Source organism: Monodelphis domestica, chromosome 3 (genome assembly GCF_027887165.1).
Source record: "Monodelphis domestica isolate mMonDom1 chromosome 3, mMonDom1.pri, whole genome shotgun sequence".
Classification (NCBI taxonomy): Eukaryota; Metazoa; Chordata; class Mammalia; order Didelphimorphia; family Didelphidae; genus Monodelphis; species Monodelphis domestica.
Genome location: NC_077229.1, coordinates 69,123,694 through 69,135,769, shown reverse-complemented (window position 1 = coordinate 69,135,769; position 12,076 = coordinate 69,123,694). Strand labels below are relative to the sequence as shown.

Below are 12,076 nucleotides of genomic sequence, written 5' to 3'. Positions count from 1 at the left end.
TTTTTAACTGATCAATGTCATATGAATTGTTTTTAAACGTGCAAAATGCATAGGAAGGAATTTGTCATCTAGAAATTCATGTATGTATTCAGATGCCAAATGCTGGAAATTGGTAATGCTGAATGAATGCTAAATATGTATGCATTATAATATGAAGAGGATTAAGTTTTCCACCTAAATAGGTTAAGGGTATATGACATACATCCTGTATGCCTTTAACAAGACAAGTTCAACCAGCCCTGTAATCGAGAGGGCTTGTCATGAGGATTAAATACAGTCTAGTTCCAGATATATCAGAGAGATCAGGCTGGAATGCCAGGTAACGTCGCTAACTAGGGAAAGGTGATTAAGTACATGTGAGAGGAAATAACTTCATTTCTTATAACCTAACTATATAAGTTAATAATTGGATTTTGGGGTGTCTGGATTCATTTTATGAAGTGCTCCCTTTCAATGAGAGTAATGAATAGAGATACTAGTTGATATTATGATACAACAAATTATAAATTGGAATTTAATCAAGTATGTAGCAATATTTTGAGCTAAAAGACAACTAAAATGGAGGATCTAAATGCTTTGTACTTCAGTTTGGTTACACATTGAAAGATTGCTAAAGAACTTAATCAAAGTTATTTGGAAGTTGTGGAGTTCAAACTAAAATTTGCTAAGAGTAAATTATTATGAAAGAGGGTTGATAAATTCAAAATTTTAAATTGCAGTAAGCTAGTCACTGGTTAAAGACGGATGGGCCAGGGTTGCTAAGTAATAAAATCTAAGTCAAGGCCAGCAGCCTTGCGATAAAATTGCTCAGAAGCTATTAACCCCTTCCTTGCACCCAGGAAGGAGAAAGAAGTGCTTATAAAATTATGAACTGACATAGGAGCTTCAAAGAGTTAACAACCGCTGTGTGATAGAACTTAAAGATGAGTATATCTTAATTGTAGGAACGGAGGATTTAAGGTGCTCAAGCAAGCAAATATTGCCAGCCCTGTCTGACCAAAAAAAGGTTGTTTGCAGCTGTGGAATCTTACTACAAACATTCCAGGTCCAGAATGATTAAATGAGTAGTGTAATATTTAATTGATAAAGTTACCTCATATGAGTTCTGGGATTGTTGGTTGATATTTTAATTACATTTTTGATCTGTATAAGGATATATGTGGCAAACAAGAGCCAAAGAATGGGTAGGGTATTAAAAATGGCACATATGTGAAAATGCTTGCTCATAAATTTATGATTGTTATATGTTATATGAAGAATGGCTCACAAACTGGAGTGAGTTGCCTGTACACACACAAGAGAAACCTCAGAAGCTCATTCAGAGACCAAGAGAAGGTTTACTGGGATGCCAAAAGAGCATTTCACTAAGCTGGGCTTTTCCTCCTCCCTTGAAAGAGCCAGTCTACTCAATGATGAGGAGCACAACAGAATCCCCAGCCTTTTCCTCTATCCCCATGCTACTTTCCCCTCCTCCTGCTAAATTTCCATTCTGATTCTGACCTTAATATTCTCTCAAAGAATCATTACTTCTCAATACCCTTTTATTACACCAAACACAGAAAATAAACCCGGCCCCTATCTACTTTCCTGTATTTTCTTTCATTTGGGATTTTCTGGGTTATTGTATTTTAGGTGCAAAAACAGAGACATCTCAGTTTCCTATTCTATTCAATGCTTTTGCTTTTATTTTTTAAAGTCCCTTATCTTTTGTCTTAAACTTGAATCTAAGTATCACCTCCAAGGAAAAAGAGCTGTAAGGGGGGAGGAAGAGGCTAATCATTTGGGATTATATGATTTATGGGGAGTCACAGCAAGGATGTTTCTGAGGACAGACCTGAGCCCAAGACTTTTCCATCTCAAGACCTGGCTCTCTATCCACTGATTCATTTAGCTGCCTCTATTCAATGTTGTTAAAAATAATTTGCAATTTCTGGGTCCAGAGCCAAGATGGCAGAGTAGAAGCAAGAAAGCTCAAAGCTACCATGAGAATCCTCTCCAACCAATGCACATTAGAAGGGAGGATAAGGGTGATGATTTGCAATGCTTAAACTTTCCTCTCATCATAACTGGCTCAGAGAGGGAATAACTACCATACTTGTCAGGGTACAGAATCATATGTTATTGTATAGAAAAGTATGGGAGGGGACTCTGATAAGGGAAGAGGGATGATAATAGGAGAGAGGGGAAAGTAAGGGGGAGATAAAAAGCAAGACTCCGGTGAAGTGAGAGGGAAAGGAAAAAGAACAGAAAGGGGTGTTATATTTAAACTGAATATTAAATTGGTGGTCACCAGGGATTTAATTTCAAAATCCCAAAATGAATTAGTAAAGTAAAATGTATTTTATGGTAGTATATTTTTACAATAGAAGTAAGATATTAAGGAGGAGAGAAAAGGGGAGAGAGAAAGAGAGTGAGAGACAGAGAGACAGAAGGAGAGAGAGAGAGAGAGAGAGAGAGAGAGAGAGAGAGAGAGAGAGAGAGAGAGAGAGAGAGAGAGAGAGAGAGAGAGAGAGAGAGAGAGAGAGAGGAGAGAGTGAGAGACAGAGACAGAGACCAAAGGAGAGAGAGAGAGCTAGAGCTCCAGTTTCCTCTGAACCAGTTAGAAATTCTAAGGCACCAGTCAGGGGCAAGGAGTCTTAAGACAATGGGCCTTTCATGGAGGTTCATACCTCCAGGAAGGACAAGGAAGGATGTCAGCCTAGACATTCACCACAGTGACTGTCTAAAAGGAAAGTAGTCTGAAGCCTTCTGCACAAGCTCCTCCACCGGTCCAGGTCCACAGCCAAGTGCCTTCACTCCAAGTCTGACTGCCTATCTTCAGTCTCTCCTCAAGTGTCTGCCTTCACTCCAACTCCAAGGGACTGTTTCTGTGTGTCTCTTTTTCCACGATTTTTAAAAATTTTAAACATTATTTTATTTGGTCATTTCCAAACATTATTCACTGGAAACAAAGATTGTTTTCTTTTCCTCCCCGCCCCCGCTCCCACCACCATTCACTCTCCCATAGCCGGCAAACGATTCCACTGGTTATCACATGTGTTCTTGACTCGAACCCATTTCCCTGTTGTTGGTATTTGCATTAGAGTGTTCATTTAGAGTCTCTCCTCAGTCATATCCCCTCAACCCCAGTAGTCAAGCAGTTGCTGTTCATCGGTGTTTTTACTCCCACAGTTTATCCTCTGCTTGTGGGTAGTATTTTTTAGATCCCTGCAGATTGTTCAGGGACATTGCATTGACCCTAATGGAGAAGTCCATCACCTTCGATTGTACCAAAGTGTATCAGTCTCTGTGTACAATGTTTTCCTGATTCTGCTCCTTTTGCTCTGCATCACTTCCTGGAGATTGTTCCAGTCTCCATGGAATTCCTCTACTTTATTATTCCTTTTAGCACAATAGTATTCCATCACCAACATATACCACAATTTGTTCAGCCATTCCCCAATTGATGGGCATCCCCTCATTTTCCAATTTAGCCACCACAAAGAGTGCAGCTATGAATATTCTTGTACAAGTCTTTTTCCTTATTTTCTCTTTGGGGTGCTATGGCTGGATCAAAGGGCAGACAGTCTTTTACTGCAATTTGAGTATAGTTCCAAATTGCCCTCCAGAATGGCTGGATCAATTCACAACTCCACCAGCAATGAATTAGTGTCCCCACTTTGCCACATCCCCTCCAGTATTCATTACTTTTCATAGCTGTCATGGTAGGCAATCTGCTAGGTGTGAGGTGATACCTCAGAGTTGTTTTGATTTGAATCTCTCTGATTATAAGAGATGTAGAGCACTTTTTCATGTGCTTATTAATAGTTTTGATTTTCTTGGCTGACAACTTCCTGTTCATGTCCCTTGCCCATTTATCAAGTGGAGAATGGCTTGATTTTTTGTACAATTGGTTTAGGTCTTTGTAAATTTGAGTAATTAAACCTTTGTCAGAGGATTTTATGAAGATTGTTTCCCAATTTGTTGTTACCCTTCTGATTTTGGTTACTTTGGTTTTGTTTGTACAAAAACTTTTTAACTTGATGTATTCCAGATTATTTATTTTGCATTTTGTAACTCTTTCTAAGTCTTGCTTGGTTTTGAAGTCTTTCCCTTCCCAAAGGTCTGACATGTATGCTATTCTGTTTTCGCCTAATTTTCTTATAGTTTCCTTCTTTATGTTCAAGTCATACACCCATTTTGAATTTATCTTGGTGTAGGGTGTGAGGTGTTGATCTAAACCTAATCTTTCCCACACTGTCCTCTAATTTTCCCAGCAGTTTTTATGACATAGTGGATTTTTGTCCCAAAAGCTGGGATCTTTGGGTTTGTCATATACTGTCTTGCTGAGGTCGCTTGCCCCCGGTCTATTCCACTGATCCTCCTTTGTGTCTCTTAGCCAGTACCAGATTGTTTTGGTGACCCCTGCTTTATAATATAGTGTGAGATTTGGGACTGCAAGGCCCCCTTCCTTTGTATTTTTTTCATGATTTCCCTGGATATCCTTGATCTTTTGTTCTTCCAAATGAACTTTGTTATGGATTTTTCTAAACCATTAAAAATTTTTTTTCTAAGTTCTATGGGTATGGCATTAAATAGATAGATGAGTTTGGGTAGGATGGTCATTTTTATTATATTGGCTCATCCTACCCATGAGCAGTTAATGTTCTTCCAATTGTTCAAGTCTAGTTTTAGTTGTGTGGAAAGTGTTTTGTAGTTGTGTTCATAAAGTTCCTGTGTTTGTCTTGGGAGATACATTCCTAAGTATTTTATTTTATCTAAGGTAATTTTGAATGGGATTTCTTATTCTAGTTCTTGCTGCTGAGCTATGTTGGAATTATATAGAAATGCTGATGACTTATGTGGGTTTATTTTGTATCCTGCAACTTTGCTAAAGTTGTTGATTATTTCGATTAGCTTTTTGATTGAATCTCTAGGATTCTTTAACTAGACCATCATGTCATCTGCAAAGAGTGATAATTTGGTCTCCTCCTTGCCTATTTTGATGCCTTCAATTTCTTTTTCTTCTCTAATTGCTACTGCTAGTGTTTCTAATACAATGTCAAATAATAGAGGTGATAATGGCTATCCTTGTTTCACTCCTGATCTTAATGGGAATGAATCTAGTTTATCCCCATTGCAGATGATATTTGTTGATGGTTTTAGATATATACTGTTTATTATTTTTAGAAATGACCCTTCTATTCCTATGCTTTCTAATGGTTTTAGTAGGAATAGATGTTGTATTTTATCAAAGGCTTTTTCTGCATCTATTGAGATAATCATGTGGTTCTTGTTGGTTTGCTTGTTGATGTGGTCAATTATGTGGATAGTTTTCCTAATATTGAACCAGCCCTGCATCCCTGGTATAAATCCTACTTGATCATGGTGGATGACCCTTCTGATCACTTGCTGGACACATTTTGCTAGTATCCTTTTTAAGATTTTGGCATCTGTATTTATTAGGGAGATTGGTCTATAATTTTATTTCTCTGTTTTTGGCCTGCCTGGCTTTGGAATTAGTACTATGTTAGTGTCATGAAAGGAGTTTGGTAGAACTCCCTCTTTGCTTATTATGTCAAATAGTTTGTATAGTATTGGAGTTAGCTGTTCTTTGAATGTTTGATAGAATTCACTGGTGAATCCGCCAGGCCCTGGGGATTTTTTCTTAGGAAGTTCTTTGATGACCTGTTGGATTACTTTTTCTGCTATGGGATTATTTAAGAAATCTATTTCTTCTTCTGTTAGTCTAGGCAATTTATATTTTTGTAAATATTCATCCATATCACCTAGGTTGGTATATTTATTGCCATATAGTTGGGCAAAGTAGTTTTTAATGATTGCCTTAATTTCCTCTTCATTGGAGGTGAGATCCCCCTTTTCATCCTTGATGCTGTTAATTTGCCTTTCTTTCCTTTTTAAAATTAGATTGAACAGTACTTTGTCTATTTTGTCTGTTTTTTCAAAGTACCAGCTTCTAGTCTTGTTTATTAGCTCAATAGTTTTGCCACTTTCTATTTTATTAATTTCTCCCTTAATTTTTATGATCTCTAGTTTGGTTTTCTGCTGGAGGTTTTTAATTTGTTCATTCTCAAGTTTTTTGATTTGCATTTCCAATTCCTTGATCTCTGTCCTCCATAATTTGTTAATATATGCAGTTAGTGATATGAATTTTCCTCTAAGTACTGTCTTGGCTGTATCCCATAAGGTTTGAAAGGATGTCTCACCGTTGTTATTTTCCCCAATGAAATTATTAATTCTTTCTATGATTTCTTCTCTAATTAACAGATTTTGGAGTATCATATTATTTAATTTCCAAATAATTTTTGATTTGGCTCTCCATGTACCCTTACTGATTAATATTTTTATTGCCTTGTGATCTGAAAAGCCTGCATTTATTGTTTTTCCTTTTCTGCATTTGAGTGCCATGTTTCTGTGACCTAGTGATGATCTATTTTTGTGAATGTGCCATGTTGTGCTGAAAAGGTGTATTCCTTTTTGTCCCTATTCATTTTTCTCCATATGTCTATTAACTCTGTTTTTTCTAAGATTTCATTCACATCTTTTACCTCTTTCTTGTTTATTTTTTGGTTTGATTTATCTAAATTTGATAGTGGTTGGTTCAAGTCTCCCACTAATATGGTTTTACTGTCTATTTCCTCCTTCAATTCTCCTAGTTTTTCTATTAAAAATTTAGATGCTATACCATTTGGTGCCTACATGTTGATTAGTGATATTTCCTCATTGTCTATGCTCCCTTTTAACAGAATATATTTTCCTTACCTATCCCTTTTGATCAGGTCTATTTTTGCTTTGGCTTTTTCAGATATCATGATTGCAACTCCTGCCTTCTTTCTGTCAGTTGAGGCCCAAAAGGTCTTACTCCAACCTTTAATTCTTACCTTGTGAGTGTCAACCAGCCTCATATATGTTTCTTGAAGACAACAAATGGTAGGGTTTTGGGTTCTAATCCAATCTGCTATTTGTCTACATTTTATGAGTGAGTTCATCCCATTCACGTTCAAAGTTATGATTGTCATTTGTGGATTCACTGGCATTTTGATATCTTCCCCTAGTTCTGACCTTTCTTCTTTAGCTATATACTTTTGAACCAGTGATTTACTTTAGGTCAGTCCACCTAGTCCCCTACCTTGAGATGCTTCCCTTTCTAGCCCCTCCCTTTTCATGCTCCCTTCCCCTCCCCCCTCTCCTTCCCTCCCTTTTTATACTCCCTTCCCCCTTCCCCTCCTTAATTTTCCTTTCTTTCTTGCCCTGTTGGATAAGATAGAATTCAGGATCCCACTGCATCTAGATGTTCTTCCCTCTCTGATTTGATTTCATTGAGAGTAAGGTTTAAGTAATTCCACTTCACGCTCACTTCCTCTCCTTCTCATATGAGAATTCTTGCCCTCCCCTTCCCATGTGTATCTTTATATGGGAAAGATTATTCTATTAAGTCCCCCCCCATTTCTTTAAGTAAATCTTAGTGTTATTGATGGTTCCCCCCTCCCTTTTCCTTTCTTTGACCCCACTTTCCCCAAATCTGTATAAGTCTAATGAAGATTAATTTAGATTTTTAAATAAAATTATTTATACCTTTAATTCCTTCATCTGAAAACTGCTAGTTTACATCCTTTGACCATTTGTCAATTGGCGAATGGCTTGTAGTCTTACAAAGTTGACTTAGTTATCTACAAGTTTGAGAAAAAGATCTTTATTAGAGAAATTTTATACCCTCCCGCCTTTTTATTGTTTCCCTTCTAGTCTTGGTTATATGGGATTCATGTACACAAAAATTAATGAAATCAAAATTATTCATTTTCTATTTTGTAATGTTTTCTATCTCTTGTTTGGTCATAAATTATTTCCTTTTGCACAGACCCATCAAGAAACCATTCCACCCTCCCTTGTTTATTATAGCATCACTCTTTAGTTCTAAACCATATACCCATTTTGACTTTATCTTGGCATAAGGTATGAGGTATTGGTCTCTACCTCATTTGTGCCACACTGTTTTAACAGTTTACACAGTTTACACAGCAGTTTTTATTCAACATTGAGTTCTTATCCCCAAAGCTTGAATCTTGTCACTTTTTAGCCAGGACTATATTGTTTTGATGATTCAGCTTTATAGGTCAGTTTGAGATTTGGTACTGCTAGGCCATATTCCTTCATTTTGCCATTTATTCCCTTCATTAAATTCTTACTCTATTGTTCTTCCGGGAGAATTTTGATAATTTTTCTACTTCTAGAAAATATATCTTTGATAGTTTGAATTGTGTGTCACTGAATAAGTACATTAATTTAGATACAATTGTCATTTTTATAATATTTATTAAAACAGGAAGAAGTTTCAAGGGCTAACATGAGCTAGTTGCACTGTGAACTCTTTTGCACTGGGGCTTGGGGCCTCATTACACTCTGGGTCTATATAAGGCATGTCCTTTGTGGTCTACCTTACACTGGGGTTTGGTGCCTCACTGCAGTCTTTGCCAAGAGTTCTAGCCTCCTCTTAGAGTTGCACTGGCCAGCAACTCCATGGATTGCTTTGCATTAGGGTATGGGGCCTCATTACAGGCTTGAGCTAGGGCTTGGGATTTCGTGGTTTAGGCAAGGGGTGTACTGTTAATCGGCTTAGGCAGGGACTCAGGGTACCAAAATTGACTATGACTAGACCTAAAGCAGTAGGTGGGCAGTTGGCAAGGGTTGCTATTGCCTTGTGCCTTTACTCTTTGGTACAGCTTTGCTGCCAGCTGCATTCTCCTCTCACCACCGTGAAAGAGATCCCCTGTCTACCTTCCAAGTTATTTTCTGCAGGAAAGTTACTGCACTCTGTGCCCGTGTTGGTTCAATTACTCCAAAATTCATTTTGAAATGTTATTTTAGAGTGGTTGGAGAGGATTTTCAGAGCAATTGGAGCTTTCCCTGCTTCTATTCCATCTTAGCTCTACCTCAAATCATCTCTTTTAGGCACAGGATTGTCCAGCAAGTACACAAAGATAGCAGTTCCCAGGGGTCTATCCCTGGATAACTCAGAGGACATGGCCAACCAGTCTTTTTGAGGTTGGATACTCAGATTTGGTACCTCCCAGTTTAAAGACACTAGGAGGGACCTCTTATGGCCTAGGCTCTGATCAGTCCTACCTGTGAATTCTGCTGCAGGGAAACAATGTCCAGAGACAACTCGGACAACTATTTCTTTTCTGGAACAACCCTCCCTCCTACTCCAACCAACGTTTCTTCAAGAGTATCTATGGGCACTAGCTCTCTCCCACATGGATCCACAACAGTTGAGTCCAAGGGCATGCTAGACTCTAATCCTTCCTTAGACACTAGCCCCAAAGGGACCTTTTTCCCTTTTCCCACATGGCAGCCATTAGAGAAGGCACAACAACCAGGTGGGAATCTAACACTACTAGACATTCTGAAACAAGTCCAAGTAAGTCTTTTCATACTAGGGTTATTTCCTTCAGAGGAAGTCATCAGCTCACCATTTGCTGTCTTCATCTGACTCCATCTCTACTAGCAAAGATTCCATTTCCATGACAACACACACAGTGGATCCTGCCAATACAATGAAAGCCCATATAAAAGGAATGAACCTATCTCAGCTGGGCTATCTTGAAATAAGGTCCCATTTTCCCATAGCCCTCTTCTTCTCCTTTGTTCCCCCAACATGGATGCAAAGTATACCCATCTTCCTAAAAAAGGAAAAAAAAAAAACCAGGTACTGTTTTTAGTTCAGTCCATGGTCCTTCATGAACTCTTTTTCTTCTCTGGAAGATCAGAGTCATGTTTGAGTCAGGGAGGTTGATTCATTTCTGCTTTAAGATGAAAAGGAATCATATGTATTTAACATGAAGACATTCCATTCTCTAGCAATTGCCCATCATGGTCTCTGTTTCTGTCTTCTGGGGAGACTGATTTTCATAGTCACTTTAGTTTCCCACAATCTTCTTGAGAGTAGCCTTGTCATCCTTGGGACTGAAATGACCCTTCGTTTCCTTATCATGGTCAGATGCTTTAGGTATGTAGTAAAATTGGACTGTGGCAAGTGGAAACCTTTGAGGCAGTTGAAAAAGGGAAGGGGATACCAAAGATTAACTTCTGGGAGACCTTACACCTTTACATGTTGCTTTTTATGTGAAAAGACTCTCTGCCTGATGTGCAATAAATGCTCAATAAATGTATGCTAAATAAGAGATCGACTGACTTTCCTTTTTGAGAGGCATCAGCAGGAACCTGAGTCTCAGCACCACCACTGTACACCTATCCTGGCATGATGGAACTATATCTCCAGGAGGGAGCCCCTCCTGCCCTCTACCAGTGTTAGTGCTTCTGGTCTGTAAGAATCTCCCCTCTGCTTCCTCTCCTGGACAAACCTACATGTGCACCCATTCCCTGTTTACTTTTTCTAGGAGTTCTTCATCTCATGAATATTTGTGGTATTATTCTTGGGTTTTGTGTCCTTCTTTCCCCCCAAAGCCACCCTTAGTGTAGCCAACAGAGCAGGTTGGGACCTTGACAGAGTCAGGCATAAGTGAGTACTTCAGGTGACTTGTTCCACCCCCCCATGGAGTCCTCCAGATTCTAGTTGCCAGACCAGGGCTGTGAGTTATCAGCTGTCAACAAAACTAGAGCCATGTGGTCACTACCTGGGGAAAAGCAGAAGTTCAGAAATAGTCACCCTGACCAATAGTATGATGTTATTGCTTCAGCCCAGGCTGGATGACTCTGTCTACCACCTCAGGTGTGACTGTCACGGTTCCATCAAGAAGATGGTCATATTTAGTCGAGAAAAGTACCCATTCCCTATTGCTAAGCCAGGACATGGGCACAGGAAACTTTGCAAAGTTGTGTCCTATTTGGGGTTTTCCCAGGAGGCTGAAAGTACCTGAGATTAGTTTTGGACAAGTACCTGAGAGACTCCTCCCTGCTCTTTCAGGTGGAGCTCCTGTACTGGGAAGTCCTGCAGGTAGAGTTACCTCTTGAGCACTACTGGCTACCATGTCCCAGAATGGAGGGTGCCAGCCTTGCTGGGACATGATTATCCACAGCTGTGCCAATGAAGAGGCTGTCCAGGAAACCCTCTTCCATCCTGTGGATGAGGACTTCTGGCTTTTTCTTCACCACTTGACAAGATTCTTAATGAAACATTTGCCTTCAGGAGGGGCCAGGTGATGCTAGAGGAGGTGCATCGTGGTGGTACTCTGGACAGCTTGACTCAGACACTCTGGGGAGAAGCTGTATCCCAGGAAAGCAACAAGTAAGACAGCGTCACCATGTCCCGCAGTGCTCTGACAGTCTCATCAGAAGCCATTTGCCTACCCACCGCTGAAAGATCCTGAAGGCATCTGCTGTATCCCTGCGAGCTGAGTGAACGCAAATTTCTAAGTATTAAAGAAAAAAAGGGGAAATGAAGGGATTGGAGAGAACAGCGGTCAGCTGCAGCCATGCTGGGGAACCACCTGTACATCTGAGGCGCTGAAGAGTCCCAGCCTTCCGGGCTGTTCATGCTCTGGCCAGAGCTGGACAGCAATGGCGATGATAATGACGACAATGACGAGGCAGAGGGGACGGCAGGGGACCGGATACCCAGCATGCTTTTGAACCGATTCAAAGGCTCAGCCCACTGGAAGCCTTCTTACCGGCAGCGAACTGTAGAGCGCGAGCCCGAATCACCAGCAGCCAAGATGGCTGGAGTGAGCGGGGCAGCAGGCGCTCGTGCTACCTTCCCGCCAGGCTCCTGCAGGACACTGATGCTGGAGGCGCCAAGCTGCTGCTGGAGCTGACAGAGGCCAGTGCTTGAGATGTACGTGCTTCAGGCCAGGAAGAGTCATCTTAGCTTGTTCTGCAGGACCAACCTTCATGCCTCCTCAGGTTCTGTGTGCTGCTTTCCGGAGCTCTCCGTCTCCTAGGTATTTGCAGTGTGATCCTTGCGTCTGGGCCACTTCCCACAGGGCTTCCCATGTGGGCAACATTTTCACTTTGCCTTCATTGATTTCTCTTTGCAAGTCTTTCCCTCAGTTTCTAGATGATCAAAAACAAGCTCATTTCTTTTGGATGGGGTAAGGCCCACCAGGACTTGTATACTGGC

At 40.1% G+C, this 12,076-nt stretch overlaps 1 long non-coding RNA gene across 2 annotated transcripts; it reads right to left on the bottom strand.

Annotated features, from left to right (window-relative positions):
• Positions 1-5,701: 5,701 nt before the first annotated feature.
• Positions 5,702-11,628, bottom strand: LOC130457928 (uncharacterized). 2 transcript variants are annotated; one of them, XR_008917154.1, is made up of 3 exons: positions 11,312-11,628; positions 9,471-9,543; positions 5,702-7,670 (listed from the first exon to the last, which is right to left on the bottom strand). It is a non-coding gene; the product is annotated as an uncharacterized LOC130457928 (long non-coding RNA). The 2 variants fall into 2 exon arrangements; XR_008917155.1 differs by having other exon boundaries at positions 11,448-11,625.
• Positions 11,629-12,076: the final 448 nt, after the last annotated feature.